This window comes from Euprymna scolopes, chromosome 31 (genome assembly GCF_053919585.1).
Source record: "Euprymna scolopes isolate OS-2025 chromosome 31, ASM5391958v1, whole genome shotgun sequence".
Classification (NCBI taxonomy): domain Eukaryota; kingdom Metazoa; phylum Mollusca; class Cephalopoda; order Sepiida; family Sepiolidae; genus Euprymna; species Euprymna scolopes.
The window spans coordinates 31,757,632-31,776,077 of NC_136512.1; positions in this window are offsets into that span (position 1 = coordinate 31,757,632).

Consider the following 18,446-nt stretch of genomic DNA (forward strand, 5'->3'; position numbering starts at 1 on the left):
TAATTAATGCCATATACCCGATTGTAAAACTTTTGGGATATTCATTAATCAATGTCATATACCCGATTGTAAAACTTTTTCTGGTATTTAATTATCAATGTCATATACCCAATTATAAATGTTTCGCAAAAGTTGGAAGAATCTTAATTTCCACGAAGCTGTTTCATTGCTGCTTTTTTTTTTACCTTATTTGCATAAAAGTAAATTAAACATATTTCACTTTAAGGTTCCTTTTTCATAATAGCTGAGACCCAAAATTAATAACCGGTGGTCAATTATCGAATCCCGTACATATCAATATATAAACATATATGTTAAGTTTATATAAATTCTAGAAGAATATGCTCCTCCAAGGCGGGTAAAATAAGTTGCGCCATTTTTTATGTTCCTATGCGATGATGAAATGAAAACAAAATGATATAATTTTGTGAAAATTCATATATCTCTGATTTTTGTGAAATTTTAATAAATCTTCCTCCAAATTCTTCTTCTTCTTCTTCTTCTTCTTCTTCTTCTTCGTCTACTTCTGTTTCTTCTTTTTCCCTTTCGTCCTTTTTCTAACTACCTGTAGTTACTATTCTATCTTTCTCTTTTTTATTTTCTTTCCTTTTCTCTGTCTCTCTCTCTATTTATTTCTCTCTCTTTCCCTCTCTCGCTATCTATCTATCTATCTATCTATCTATCTACCTATCTATCTATCTACCCCATGGCATTTTTATTCTTCTCTTTCTAATTTACAACTTCATTAACTCGACACTAATATGAAATTAAACATCATTTCAGCCCAATTATCCAACTGGATTGCGCGCATTATAGACTGACCTTCACCGCCTAGAGCGCCCAACAACAACAACAACAACAACAACAACAACAACCAGGAAGTGAAAGGACAACAACAACAATAACAACAACAATAATCAGGAAGTGAAAGGACAACAACAACAATAACAACAACAATAATCAGGAAGTGAAAGGACAACAACAACAACAACAACAACAACGAAAACCTTATTATTTATTTCATTAAGAAAAAAAACGTATTATTTTAAATACACCGAAAAAAAAACTGACAGAAAACAGACAAAAAAAAAAAAAAATAACATCTGAAAAAAATAAAATAAAATCTGAAAATAAACAAATAAATAAAAAGGTAGGATTCAAAACTTTCACTGCTTCCCTTCTAGATTCTCCTCACTTTAAGCGTTACTCAATTTTCCCAATCGAATAAGATATTTAATTCCATTGTCCTCTGTAAATCTTCGATTTTCAATCACAAATTGGATAGAAATCCGGGGAAAGCAGGAACATGGTGGCGACAGGAAGTTATTTTAACAGATACATTATCAATAATGGATAAAAAGTTGCAATACATATGTATCTTTCTCATTAATATACACATCGTTTATGACATCTGTTGAGACAAGTGACAGCAAGTCTCTTCAATTCTTCAGCACCATCCATGCTTCCGACATCTGTTGGGTCAAGTGACAGCAAGTCTCTTCAATTCTTCAGCACCATCCATGCTTCCGTCCAGTCTTGAAACACAAAGGATATCCCTTAGGGGCAGTAGCGCTTATAATTGTGAGGCACGGGTTGCGCAATCCCTAACCACACCTCTCCTGAATCGGCACTGTTTGAGTCCAGTGGCAAGAAGACGATCAAGACGACTGGAAACAATGCCGAGATAAGCGGAGAGCATATACAGTACCTGAAAGTCCTAAATGGTCATCCATTTAGTACTGACCAGGATCAACGTTGCTTAACTTCGGTGATCTAGCGGAAACCGGTGCGTCAACGTGATTATGCCGTATATATATTCAGCACCATTCTTGTGTTGTATAATCTTCCATGGCGATTTTCATTTGTTGTAAGCAAGGGATGACTATGTTCTCCTGATATTTTTTTTGTTCGGGCCACATAATAAATACAGAAAGATAGATCCTTTAAGCTAAGCAACGTAGAGTCTGGTTAGTACTAAATGGGTGACGATTTGGAAATACAAATTGATATATCTAGGACGACATCTTCACACCCTGATTTGTCGGTCTTCTATAATGTTGATAAAATGACAACTTTTCTCCAAGTAATGGTATACTCCATAATCGTGAACAATTATCCCTTTCTCTCTCTCTCTCTCTCTCTCTCTCTCTCTCTCTCTCTCTCTCTCTCATATATATATATATATATATATAGCAATTAAGCTTCACATCGAGCACTGTTGAAGGAAATACTGAAAATATTTATATAAAATTTAATGTAGATACATGAGATGATGATAATAATAATAATAATAATAATAATAATAATAATAATAATAATTACGGCATCTTTAATAGGTAATATATTGCTGCTGGGTATACTGTGGATGTTAAAAGTAAATAGTGACCCCGTAATATTATTGTAATACTTATGTTAAAACTGGAAAATTATTTATCTAAGTAATCTGGTTAATGTGTCAGAATATATATATATATATATATATATATATATATATATATATATATATATTTATATATATATATATATATATATATATATATATATATATATATATATATATATATATATATATGATTATTACGGTTTATCTACAATATCCTTATAAGAGTCTTTGTTATATTTCCGTTGTATGGACGCTCCGGGCGAGCGGAAACCTAACGATATCATTAAACCATCTTTAGACAGAACAGATCCTACCCTTGGATCCTAGTCAGAAGACCAAAAGATTATATTTTAGTTTCACGTACGGCCCAAAAGCAACCATTTCTTTAAATTAATTTTTAATTTTTATATTGCGTGTTCAGTGATAAGTGAATCCTGTTTATTAAAAAAGAGATAGAAGATGATGACTTACTACGAGCATTCAATTAGCGTCTCTATTTACTAATTTAATGTTTGTTATGTGTTACGCCCTTCTATCCTCCTTTTTAATGAATAGGATTCATGATCGAATAATTTATGATATGGAAACCGTGACACACGTACGTACGTACGTACGTTAAAGGTACTACGGTATTATATATATATATATATATATATATATATATATATATATATATATATATATATATATATATACTAGCATGGGTGCCCGGCGTTGCCCGGGTGTTTGGAGGTGTATGCTGAGCAAAAAAAAGGGGGGTAATTTTTAAAACTTTGACCCCTATTATGACCCCTGAAAATTTATTGTTTTGGCCTCAAATCAAGTTATTAAGTTAGATCCATGTCCACGGAACCTATATCTAAAATTTCAAGGGTGTAGACCCAAAATTGTCGGAGAAGTTTGCTAGAGTTCTCAAAGCTCAAATCGTTTAACTTTGACCCCTTAATCGCCAAATTTCTGGCTAAAAACCGATCACATAGATTTTTCTAAATCTCAGTACCCTGTATAATTTCGAGTCTGTAAACTAAAAATTCACAGAGTTATTTCGTAGGGAAATGTACACAGACACACACACACACACACACACACACACACACACACACACTTTCACTTTTATAGATATATAGATTTAAAATTTGAGTCTGACAGAATGACAAAATGATATTGCAAACCGATATATTAAACAAACGAACTTCAAAGAGACAAATGAACACATAAGTAAAAAAAAAATTGTATTAGAAAACATTTCTTGATTATTCCACGTTTTTTTTTACAGACCTGACGACTGAGGTTCGCTCTTAATAAAAATTGTTTTTTTTATAGTCTTAATTTTGACTTCCTTTTTCATAAAAAACTAAACAAAATCAAGAAGGAAAAGAAATTTAATTTTATTCTTTTTTCATTAATTTCTTTCTGTGCAAAGCAATTCTTTCAAACTTAATCTGTTTCCAAAATGTTTTTATTTCATTCCCCTCCCCCTTCATTCATTTTCCTCCGCATCCTGGCAAGTATTAAAATAAACCATTTATAATATTTATTTATGGATTTATTTACTTATCATTTCTTTTGTATCGGTAAATGAATTCCATGCACCCACCATGTTTAGGTTTGGGAGTAAAAAATGTACGATGAACAGAAGGATAGGAAAAATAATGTATATAAATACGCAATCATAGGTCATTATAAACATCATGTATATTTTTACAGACAGCGTTACAAAACTTCCAAATTGGATTGAAATAAAGAACTTGATGATTTATACTGAAACTCATCTAATACTAATAATAAAAAAAAATAATAAAAAAACAGAAGTTGTTTGTTTAAGTATTATAAGCAATTGAATATTTCGTTGTATTATAGATTTTAAAGATTAGAATGCGGTCTTTAATTACTTATAAATTACATTTTAAAAAAAAGTGAAGGAACACGATTTGATTTGTAGTAAACTTAAAGTTTATTTAATATAATTAAATGAAAATTATGCATGTAAGAATATGAATATTTGAAGCAGAACACAAGCAAAACATTTGATATGAGTTAAGACAATAAACAAATATTAGAATTAAACAATTTTTTTAATCAAAATGATTTTTTAAAATCAAAATGAATGTTTTTTAATCGAAATGAACAATATTTTTTTTTAAATCAAAATGAATATTTTTTTAATCAAAATGAATATTTTTTTAATCAAAATGAACCACAATATTTTTAAATACAAATGAACCACAATATTTTTTCAAAATCAAAAACAATATTTTTAATGGGTTTGTATTACTGTACACATAGATTCGAAAAAGTTGCCAAAAACAAATATATAACAAATAAATGTTATCAAAGGCAAGATAAGTTACTTTTCTACCAAACTGGATATATATTTTCGTATTTTTATTGAATGTAACATGTTTATTCAGCTCGAAAACCATACAGTGTTTACCGATGTATTGGAAAATTCAAGATGGCGTCTTAGTCCCTCTTTAACACGGTAAGTTTGGGAAAAGGTGTTATAAATAAAAAACTGAATAAAATACTGTTAAAAACTCGCTCAATATGTTACCGTGACATAGGTTGACATATATTCGGCGGGTTTTTAATAGTATTTTTTCTAGTTTTTATTTATAACACCTTTTCCCATACTTACCGTGTTAAAGAGGGAGTGAGGCGCCATCTTGAATTTTCCAATACATCGGTAAAAACCGTATGGTTTTCGAGCTGAATAAACATGTTACATTGAATAAAAACACGAAAAATATATCCAGTTGGGTAGAAAAGTAACTTATCTTGCCTTTGATAACATGTATTTGGGTACTTATGCAGAGAGTGATCCGGACGTAACTCACCGGACGCTCGGCTTGCCCCGTAAAACGACGTCAACAGCCGGAGTTAGCCGAGCGTCGGCGAGGAAAAGCAAGCCGAGCGTGGCGCTGAAAACATAACAAGAAAAGAGAAACCTACCTTAATGTAAAATTTGTTAAAACTTTTATTTACTGTAACGGAAAACAAATTTTTTCGTATTTTTTTTTTTTTTTTTTTGTAAATGTAAAGTGTTTTTTTATATACAAGAAAGTTATGTTTTTTTTTTTTTTGAAGAAGAAGAAACAGCGAAAAAAAAGTAACAAGCAAAATTTGTTTTTTTTACAAAACATGTTTTTTTTGGGGGTGTTTTTTTTAGGGTTAGGGTTAGGGTTATTTTTTTTTTTATTTTTTTTTAAATAAACAGCGAAAAAAAAAGGTAACAAGCAAACTGTTTTTTTTTTTTTTGTACAAAACATGTTTTTTTTTGTTGGGTGGTTGGTTAAGGAAAAACCTGGTAAAAGAAAAATGCGAGGAATATTTACTGTTGGTATTTCCTCAGACTGTTGGAGGGCATCACACGACTATGAGGGACAGGTTTTCTTTTTTGCAAGCAAACTCCTTTCCTGACAAAATTCCAGGACACCCGCTGCGGCGCTGCTGTTTGCAATTTTTCCGACAAATATGTTAAGTTCATATTTCCTTCCATAGGTACGCAATTTTAAGGGTTGTTAAATGAATCTGAAATTGTAACGGTTCTTGTTAAATAAATCTGATTCTGTACTGTTTTACTTTCTTTTCTTCTTTTTCCTTATTGTCGTCTGCTGCTTTGAATTTTTTTTCTTGCGTCGCGCACGCGCGTAGCGTTGACAACCGTCGAACTACATCGGCGACGCTCGTTGAAAACCGTCGAACTACATCGCCGACGCTCGGCTAACTCCGGCTGTTGACGTCGTGCTACGGGGCTAGCCGAGCGTCCGGTGAGTTACGTCCGGATCACTCTCTGCATAAGTACCTGTATTTGTTATATATTTGGTTTTTGACAGCTTTTTCGAATCTATGTGTACAGTAATACAAACCCGTTTTTCGAGCTGAATAAACATGTTACATTGAATAAAAACACAAAAACTATATCCAGTTTGGAAGAAAAGTAACTTATCTTGCCTTTGATAATATTTATTTGTTATATATTCGTTTTTTGGCAACTTATTCGAATCTATGTGTACAGTAATACGAACCCGAAATGAATTTAAGACCACGAGTGAAATGAGAAAATGAAGAAAATCACATTTACTGTGTGTGTTTACTGTTTATATAAGTCAGCGGGTTTGGTTGCCATAACAACGTGACGTTAGTGAACGTGTGTGTGTGCGTGTGTGCGCGTGTGCTTGCTAGTACTACTACTAAGTTTGTAGGAGCGTTTGATTCGTGTAGTTTAGTTTCGTATATTAGTTTCGTATTTTTTTAAATTTGTAAATAACAAGTTATCAAAAAATTAAACCCTTCCAAGATGGACAATAAATAAAGCCATAATATTTTATGGTAAAGGTAAGAGCGTAGAAACCATTGTTTTTTAGGAGATGTGATTATTGGATTAACCAATCAGAAATCGTCTGTGGCACACACATCTCTGTTTTTATAGATAGATAGATAGATAGATAGATAGATAGAAGAAATAGAATAGAAGAAGATAAATAGATATAGATATAGATAGATAGATATAGATAGATATAGATATAGATAGATAGATATAGATATATATATATATATATATATATATATATATATGTATGTATATATATATGCATTTCAATTTGTATTTACATAAGCTTTTAACGTGTAGCTAAACAGTCATGAGCATGTTTCGATCTTCTAGTATTTAGTAACTAGGGATCTCTTCAGGTAACAACGCTTATTTTCAAAAGCGGAATTCTTAATGAAAAACGAAAATCAACTTTCAGCAAAAGAAGGTTCTTTAGTAAAAAAGGGGGTCAGGAGGTGAAGGTCAGCTAGGAATGAAAGAATAAATAAATAAATAAAAATATAAAAAAGATAAATCCACACCCAACCAACCTTGTTCTCTACACAGCTGATAATTAATACTAGAACACCGAAACATGCTCATGACTGTGTGGCCACACATTACTGCTTATGTAAAGACAAATTGAAAGTGTAACTTGCTCTAGCCCGGTATTGAGCACTCTTGTATTAACCTCGTTGTATTTCACTGATTACCTTACCTTTGAAAAATAGCAACCTCAAATTATATATATATATATATATATATATATATATATATATATATATATATATATATATATATAATTATTTTGTTTTTTGTTTTTTTGAAAAAGAAATCTAGCAGAGTGCTTAATTATAAGGAAAATCCGAAAATAAGAGCGTATATATATATATATATACATATATATATATATTAAAGAAAGTTTTAGATGCGACAAGTCATCGGTACCGTCGGTTTCAAACCTGATTTAGGACGGTTTTAGATACCCATATCAAGCTCTCGTCAGCCAATACTCATTAGGACTTTCTCTAAACAATATATATATATATATATATATATATATATATATATATATATATATATATATATATATAACACGATGAAGACCGTACTGTGGTTCTTAGTGGTTCCAATTCGAACACCCATAGAAGCTCAATAGCATGGTCTTAGTCGGTTCCACGATGACGCTGTTGGTGCGAGACTCCTATATTTCTTGCCTCAACAACGACTTGCAAGTAAAGAACAAAAATAAAGAAAATATAAATAATACAATTTAAAAAGTCCAAAATACACAACTCCACGTCTCCAGGGAAGACACGCGCCACGTGCCGGAATTCACGGGCGATAGGTTGGCCACCCACTCCTCTTTCGTGCTGTCTGCTGAAAGAAATTACTTTAATTTTGTATCATTCATTTACAAGTACATCACACATTCAGTACGCGACAAATAATTGACTCCAGACGTAATCTTGAATTTTCGTTCGTATGAATTAATTATTAAATAAATTCTGATTGCAGGAAAAATGTTATTTTTACAATTATGAACCTGAGAAAAGAAGAAAAAAAAGATTATGCTATGTCTTTTTCCTTCACAAGCTTAAACATTGATTCAAACGGAGCCCTTTTTCGACAACCGATTGCCTGTTATCTCTTTATCAGACGATCAGTAAGCGGGGAGTGGACAATCTCGAATTTCAAACTTATCTAGGAATTCCTGCTTTCGACTGATTAACAATCTGCACTATGCATCCTTTGATTGGAAGGTAGTGACTTGGGTTTGATGAGTCTGGGTTTCTCATCCAGCCAATACCCGTTCATTACGTAATGCTGTGGCCAAATCACGTGTACATAAGAATTACGTGATTTTCCGAATACAATTTGTTTTTCAAACGGCGAAATCAGAAAACCTTGTCCTACAGGGCAAATCGGAGACAAAACATTATATTCATGCAACGATTCCCATCACAAAACAATATTATTATTAAGGTTATGATTATCAGAATCCTTATTCCCGAAGTTATTTTACTTTTTTCTTTGTATTTTGCGTCTCCAATCAAACAGTTTGGGCCTGTCGGCACCCAAGATTGCTCACATGATAAAAACTCTAATTTATCTCTAATTCTCCCGCTAATGAGGACATCTTCCACCACCACAGCAACTCTTTTCGCCCAAAAAACTGATTAAAAATGCTTACAGCATTAATCAGTTTTGGGTCGAAAATTTGGCTCCCGCAATGTCAAAGTTAAAAGAGTTGCCCTTTTCAGATTCTACCAAAGTCCAAGGCCAAATTTGGGTCTAAACACTTGAGAACTTAGATGTAGGTTACCTGGATATGAGTAACACTTTTCAATATACTAATATATATATATATATATATATATATATATATATATATACATATATATATATATATATATATATATATATATATATATATATATATGCACATAATGAACATAGGGCCCGATAAAAGCCGGGTGGAACTGCTACTATATATATATATATATATATATATATATATATATATATATATATATATATATAATGTTGAGACAATTAATACGAAATGGGAAAACTGAAAACATTTTTAATTGGAAAAAAAATTTAACTCTTTTCCGATTACAAAAATTAAATTTTTGTTTGTGTTTTGCTTTCGTTTAAAGTTTCATCGCCGTTAGTAAGTAAAAAAAAAAGGAGCTATGTTATTTTAAAACTACCAGTAAAATCTATAGAGCATTCTTTTTCAATAATGTAAATTTTTAAATTTGCAAAAATATTACGTATATTCTTATAGTAATCTGCACAAAAAGAATCGGAATCGATAATTGTATCGAAATTGGGAATTGAGAATGTTGGAATGGGGATGGTTGGTTGTTTTTGTTTTACGGCATATCAACCCTTTTCGGGTTATTTAATGCTGAATGCCAAGATTCGGAAGAAAATTTTTTTAATAGAATATATTTGTTGTTTTCAAGTCGGTTTCTATTTAACCCATAGTTGGGATCCTAACAGGTACTACCACTCCGGGTCAGAGTGGACCTGGAAGCAATGGCATTTAAAGGGTGGCTCCACACTCTTCAAAGCCCGCAAGCTGGGGCCTCACCATCGGGTATAGTTTAAGGTCATATCCAGGACTTTGGAATGGGTATATATATATATATATATATATATATATATATATATATATATATATATAACTACTTCATTTACTCACATAAATTTAATATACGAAAGTATAGATTTATGCGTAAACTTTAAGTATTTACTTCAAAAGTGCTCAATACGTAGGTAGAGCTAGTTAGTAATTTATAAAATATATATGGCGACTAAGCTACACTGAATATTCTGTGTTTCATCCACTGTAGGATTCGTCAGGCTTATATATATATATATATATATATATATATATATGTATATATATATATATATATATATATATCAACGATGGTGTTTCTAGAATTGTTGTCCATAGTGCAATGAAACTACAATGTTTATAGCATAGTTCTCAATAACAAGTAATAACGTATTTTAATACATTTTTATTTCTGAACATTTTGGCTACATAATTTTTATTTGTTCAAACAGTTTGGCTACAGATGTCCATGCATGCTTCAGCTACAACTTTATACAAATTTTCGTCTAGAATATTTCATAAATGTCTTAATCTTTGCAACGAGCGACCGCCATCTTTAATTTATCAAAAATGGCTCAGATGAATGGAAGGAAACTGAATATTTATTGATCCGACAAACCAATAAAAAAGAGTCTGATGATTAATTTCCGAAAGAATCCATGGGGCGTTCCATTAAAATGCATTATTTAGATTGGACATTATGGCAGAATCCCACTTGAGGCTTGTGTACGCTATTCAACCTGATTTATATAAAATATTCCTTGGCATACATAGATGATTGAACTAGGTTATCTGGACAATTAATTCAAAATTAATCGAACGGACAGCAAACAAAACTTCGAAGATAATTTAGAAATATTTTGAGAGATTCTGAGTTGAGCAATACGTGTGGAACAATCTCTGTACGAAACAATAGGATGAAATAAGACTGCAAGAACAATATATAACTACGAAAATGTCATCCAGATAGTCGCAACGAGTGATGACCGTCTTTAATTTTATTTATCGTACTCCAAAGAAGACTCAAACAAAAAGGGAGAAAATTTACACAATGTCGGGTGGTTAATTTCAGATTAGATATCTAGAGATACGGCATAATTACATTGACACACCGGTTCCCACTGGATCACCGAAGTTAAGCAACGTTGAACCTGGTCAGTACTAAATGGGTGACCATTTGGGACTTCCAGGTGCTGTATGTGCTCTCCGCTTATCTCGGCATTGTTTCCAGTCGTCTTGATCTTCTTCTTGCCACTGGACTCAAACAGCGTCGATTCAGGAGAGGTGTGGTTAGGGATTGCGCAACCCGTGCCTCACAATTACACGCGCCACTGCCTCTAAGGGGTATCCTTTGTCTTTCGAAGCTGAACGGAAGCATGGGGGAGATATCTAGAAAACAAAAAAATTAGAGCTAATGAGTACATATTCGAGTTCAGCTTTGGTGCAGCCGATCTCAAGAGCAGTTATACAGCGGAACAGTCTGTGTATAGTATACCTATATATATATATATATATATATATATATATATATATATATATATATATATATATATATATATATATATGTGTGTGTGTGTGTGTGTGTGTGTGTGCTGTATAATACTAAATATATCTTCCCTCATTTAACCTCCGTAGGGTAAGGGAATACATGGTCCGTTTTTCTTTCGCAGTTTAAATCCAAGAGAAGGAGATTATATTTACTTATTTGCCACGTCTCACTCTATACTTCCAGCGGCATCATTGCGTCCGAATGCGTTAACCTAATTTCTAGTGAAAATTATCGCTTTCTGCGCAATCTAAATATACGCGGAAATTTCCTTTTTATTTTCTTACTGAAATACACACATTCATTTCAAAATAGGTATGATATTTCCCAGTAACATGTAGCATCTAGATCAGAAGTTACCAATCACGGAGCCGCGGCACAGATTGCTAGTGTGGCGTTAAAAGAAACGAGCTAGAAACAATTTAATTCCATTTCGTTTAAGAAAGACAATCGATTTCTTAATTATTGGATGCTTCTTGTATTTTGATTATGCAAGAATATCCAACTCTAGATTAAAAAGCCCTCAAAATCTTACTGCAGTTCTTAACTTCGTACCTATGTGAACTGGAATTTCCTTACCTAATAATTAAAATTCTTTTAAAATACGTGGAAGGCTTAAAAAATATTGAAAAAAAAAATGTTAAGAGTGCGTTTCTCTCACATTGGCCCACACATTGCAGCAGTAGTTAAAAAACACCAGGCACAACTGTCCATCAGACATTCACCATCATTATGCTATACCATATATACAGGACATGCGAATAAAAATTAAATGAAAGTTTTCATTATATAGTCTTTGTTTTTTTTAATTTTATTATTTTATTTTAAAAAAAGGGGTTATGAGCAGAAAATATTTATTTATTATAATAGGTGTGCTGTAAATCAAAAAACAAAAAAAAAAACTCAATAGTGTACCTCTATGTAAAGCGGTGGGGAACCACTGATCGTGATTGACTATTAGGACAGAATCCGGGACCTCTATAAGCTACTTGCTTATATAATATGCTAGCATTTCAGCCCGGCGTTGCCCGGGTGTTTGGAAGTGTATGTTGAGCAAAAAAAAAAAAAAAAAAGCGGTCAATTTTTTTAAAACTTTAACTCCTATTGTGACACCTAAACATTTATTGTTTTGGGCTTAAATCAAGTTATTAGATTAAATCCATGTCCAAGGAACCTATATATAAAATTTCAAGTGTTTAGACACAAAATTGTCGGAGGAGTTTGGTAGAGTTCTCTAAGGTCAAATAGTTGAACTTTGACCCCTTAACAACCAAATTTCTGGCCGAAAACGGATTACAAAGATTTTTCCCAAATCTATCTCAGTACCCTGTATGTTATTGCGTTGGAAAATGTACACAGACACACACATAGACACACACACAGATACGTTCACTTATATATATATATATATATATATATATATATATATATATATATATATATATACTAGCATGGGTGCCCGGGTGTTTTTAGGTGTATGCTGAGCAAAAAAAAAACAAAAAAAAGGTCAATTATTTTACTTCGACACCTATTATGACCCCTTAAAATTTATGGTTTAGGGCTCAAATCAAATTATTAAGTTAGATCCATGTCCAAGGAACCTATATCTAAAATTTCAGGTGTCTAGACCCAGAATTGTAGGAGGAGTTTGGTAGAGTTCTCGAAGGTCAAATCGTTAAACTTTGACCCCTTAATAGCAAAATTTCTGCCCGAAAACCGATCACATAGATTTTCCCAAATCTCTGTACCCTGTATATCAAATTTCGAGTCTGTAGACTGAAAATTGACAGAGTTATATCGTAGGGAAATGTACACAGACACACACACATACACAGACAGACAGACACTTTCACTTTTATAGATATACTAGCATTTCAGCACGCCGTTATCCCGATATTTGGAGGTGTATGTTAGGCAAAAAAAAAAAAAAAACGGTTAATTTTTTTTTAAACTTTGACCCCTATTATGACCCATTAAGATTTATTGTTTTGGGCTCAAATCAAGTTATTAAGTTAGATCCATGTCCAAGGAACATATATCTAAAATTTCAAGTGTGTAGACCCCAAATTGTCGGAGGAGTTTGGTAGAGTTCTCAAAGGTCAAATCGTTGAACTTTGACCCCTTAGTCGCAAAATTTCTGGCCGAAAACCAATCACATCGATTTCCCAAAATCTCAGTACTTATATATCAAATTTCGAGTCTGTAGACTAACAATTGACAGAGTTATTGCGTAGGGAAATACACACACACACACACACAGACACACACACAGGCACTTTCACTTTTATAGATATATAGATAGATTCCCTCGCGTATACATATGTTTCAAATAGTATTATCTGGATAATTAAGCGAAATCGGCTGAGCGCAAATCAAACAAAAGTCCGTGGGTGATTAGGAAATCGTTTCGGACATCCGAATTAAACAATACGTGTCGAACAATCGATAAATAAAACAATGGGACGACGACAGTATTGTTCGTGTGCCCCAGTGATAATACGCAATTATGAAAATATCCCCCGGGAAGTCAACTGGCAAGAAAGAAGACTTACGATGCGTAAATTGGTCACATTGTTGGCTCAGCTAAATCTGACACGGCAAAGCGAACACACACAAACAAACACGTGCGAACACACACACACACACACACACACACACACACACACACACACATACACACGCACATATATATACATATATATATACATATATATACATATATATATACATATATATATATATTTAAAAAAAAATTATTTGAGGGTAAACAGTTACATGGTTGCTACAAACAGCTATCTGTTTTAGTCAATGAGACTTCCTCAGGCGACCCTGAACCCATCGACGCCACAAAGAAAAAAAAACAAACCTTTTTTGTTTTGTTTTTCCTTGTGGCATCGATGGGTTCAGCGTCTCCTAAGGAAGTCTCATTGACTGAAACAGATGGCTGTTTGTAGCGACCATATGTAACTGTTTATCCTCGAATAAAAAACATATTTTGTTCTTATTATAGAGCACTATCTAACAACAATGTTGTATTCATTAGTCCCGACTTTTGAACATCTGAAACCTGAATATATATATATATATATATATATATATATATATATATATATATATATATATATATATATATATATATATATTCAGGTTTCAGATGTTCAAAATATATATATGGTCATCCACATACAGTACTGGTCCTGGATATGACCTTAAACTATATCCAGTGGTGAGGCCCACGCTTGTGGGCTTTGAGGAGTGTGGAGCCACCCTTTAATTACCATTGCTCCCAGGTCCACTCTGACCCGGAGTGGTAGTACCTGTTAGGGTCCCAATTATGGGTTAAATAGAACTGACGTGAAAACAACAAATATATTCTATTAAAAAAAAATTTCTTTAAAATCTTTGGATTCGGCATTTAATAACCCGAAAAGGGTTGATATGCCGTAAAACAAAAACAACCAACCAACATACAGTACTGTTTCGTTGTATCACAACTCATTAGTGCGGCTAGACTAACACTTTTCCTACGGATTACACCTAAAACCATCACCTAGTTGGCTATTCTAACCATCGGCCCATCTATATATCTATAAAAGTGAGAATGTATGTGAAGGCCACTTCTCAACATATATTAAACGAGTTTTTATCTACAGACTTGAGATTTAGTATATAGAGTATTCATACACGTGGAATTTTTTTCAATCAGATTTCATCCGATAGCTAAGAGGTTAAAAAAAAAAAATTGGTACGTGTGGGTGATCGGATCGTTATCTGTTTTCAACTGTTTCTCGACTGCGCAAGCGCAGTCGTGAAACACGACAGCTTCCTCATGTTTAGTATAAGTTGGTTTAAAAACACCTTTTAAAGATCGTGTCTAATGGTTATCGTACTTGACTCGCTGTCTTTAGGTTTAGTTTTCGATCTAAGCTCGAGTAATTTTTTCTTTTTTACTTAGAAGAAGTGAACTGTTTAGAAAAAAACATAATATTTGCACGCACATGTCTCAGTTTCTTTCCGTTCTTATTTTACTTAATTTTTTGGTACCCTGACAAAAGGAGGGTGGACCTGTAAATTGACTCTTATCCGTTCGTCCGTTCGTCTGTCATCTGTCTTCACTTTTCTCAATAACTACCCCTTGGATTGTTTTAATTTTGCACAAACATTAAACATGATATGAGTAAAAAAGTAACATAACGGATTTTCCGGGAAAATTTTTTATTCAAACATAAATATTAATTACAAAGCGTTCAGTTAATAGCTCGATAGTTTAATACTAGAGCCATAAATACTTTTCTTATATTTCACAGCTTCATTAGGAAGAGATACTTATTTTTATGCTCATCCTAAAAAAGGTTCGATTTATATACTATACTGTGTGCAAGGAGGAGCATCCCTAAGTTGATGTGACCGTTTGTCGTTTGGTTTTATATAAATTCTTGGCGCTGATGAGTCATCAGTACTGAATATATATATATATATATATATATATATATATATATATATATATATATATATATATATATATATATTAGTGATAGGACGATTTCAATATTTTTCCCGATTCTCGATATAATTACCGATTTCGTACTAAATTCCCGATTCCGATACAATTACCGATTCTGATTCCGATTCTTTATAAATCTCTAATTATTTAACTATGAGATTGTTATTTTCCTCGATTTTCGTAAAAACATATGTAAAATGTGCAGATATTTTCCTAAACGTCAACATTCACTTGTGGAGGATGAACTATCGATTTTAGCTTTACTGGTAAATTTAAAATCAATAAATATTTATTATTTAATCAATATTACTAGCGATGGAAGATTTTGATTGAAACAAAACCAAATAAAAAAGACAATTAAAAGAATCGATTTGACATCCTCCGATTTCTCCGATTCCGGATTTCGATTCCGATAATCGTCCCAACACTGATATATATATATATATATATATATATATATATATATATATATATATATATTGTGTGTGTGTGTGTGCACGCGCGCGTGTGTGTGTGTATATATATTTAGGCAGCATCTTATTTTAGACAAATATTATTTAATAGCACGGAGTTATTCTGTTTTACAATTTTCCTTTTTATCTTCTCCAATCTCCGATTAGTCCTTTTTGTCTTCTTCTCGAAATTGTATATGTTGGATCCATAATCGCGAGCGCTTTCGACAGAAGTGTTTCTATCATCCTCAGGCATATTATAGAAATAAATGTAGAAATTGTTTTTTTAATTACATATGTATACATACATAGATAAAAAAAGGAAAATTGTAAAACAGAATAACTTCGTGTTATTCAATAATATTTGTTTAAATATATATATATATATATATATATAGAGAGAGAGAGAGAGAGAGAGAGAGAAAGAGAGACAGACAGACAGACAGACAGAGAGGGGGGAAGAGAGAGATAAACAGAGACAGAGACAGACAGACAAAGACAGAAATAGATGAAAATATCAATACGGTCCGAAACAATTATACGCTTGCTTTACAACTAAATTTAACTTTTAGAGATGAGTGTCTTTCTTCTTCTTCTTCTTCTTCTTCTTCTTCTTCTTCTTCTTCAACAACAACAACAACAACAACAACCACAAACAAAAAAAAATATTACTACATTAGATAATACTTTAGAATATGGTATCATGACGAACAAACCTACGTTATAGTACAATCTCTTCCACATTCAAAAAGGGGAAGCTACTAACTCTATGAATTGCGCATAAAAAGATAGTACAAGCTTACATTAATGGAAGAAATGGTGTAGTTTCGCCTTTAGACAGATACCAAGTTAGAACGGTAGCCATCGATATTCCTAAGGCTTTTGACAAGGTATGGCACGATGGTCTTCTAAGAAAAATTAGATCATATGGTATCATTGGAAGAATACATAATGTAATTAAATCCTTCTTAAGTAAGAGAAAAATCAAAGTTGTCCTGGACGGTCATACATCTAAACAATATGATATAAATACGGGAATACCTAAGGGGTCGATTCTTGGACCTTTTATTATTCCTGATATTCATAAATGACCTCCCTGATAAAATTGTTTCGGAGATGGGTATAGTTGCTGGTGACACCACTCTCTATAACAGACACGAGGGGGAAACAAATGAACAAATATCTTAGGAAATGGCAGAAACACTACAGGATGACCTCCAATCTGTAGTGGAATGGAGACAAAAATGGATGGTCACATTCAATGTTGCCAAGACTAAGCTTGTTTCCTTCAATAATTACAAGAAACCTTCTCTAACACATATAGCAATGGCCAAATACACATTACCCAAAAGTACTTCCTTTAAACTCCTCGGCCTAACGTTTACTGGAACATGAACTGGAATAGATACATTAAGAGCATTGCCAAGGCTGCTTCAAAAAAGGCGGGCTCTCTACCATACTATAAAACTACTTACGTCTGAAAGTATCCTGTACCTTTATAAGGCTACCATTCGCCCGCGTATGGAGTACTGTTGTCACATGAGGGCTGGTGCATCCGCTGCTTGTCTCTCACTCTTGGACAGGGTTCAAAAGCGAGTCACCAACCTGATAGGTCCTGAGCTGTCATCTAGGCTTCAGCCTCTGTCCTACTGACGAAATGTTGCATCCCTCTGCCTGTTCTACATGTACTTTCATGGTGAATGCTCTGACGAACTACAAGCACTTGTACCCCCTCGACGTGACTACCCCCGACAGACCTGACAAGCAGCTAAGTCCCACACCTTCACAGTAGAGATCCAATAGTTTCTTCCCCAGAACTGCTAGACTTTCGAACTCCCTTTTGGGATTCTGCTTTCTCAACTATACTGACATACAGAAGTTCAAGTGTAATGTGAACAAACATCTTGCTACTCATCTTCCTTCATAATACCCCTGCAACTTATGTTCCCGATAGTAGCTCCCTACATCAAATGGCACTGTGCCTTGTTTGGGGTGAAAATTGATTAAACAAAATGCCGTGAGTAAATAGGAATAATAGTATACTTTCGGTTTTAGACAGATATGCATCAGATCTCGATCTAATTCAAGTTTAATAGTGCAACTTCATACACCTTTT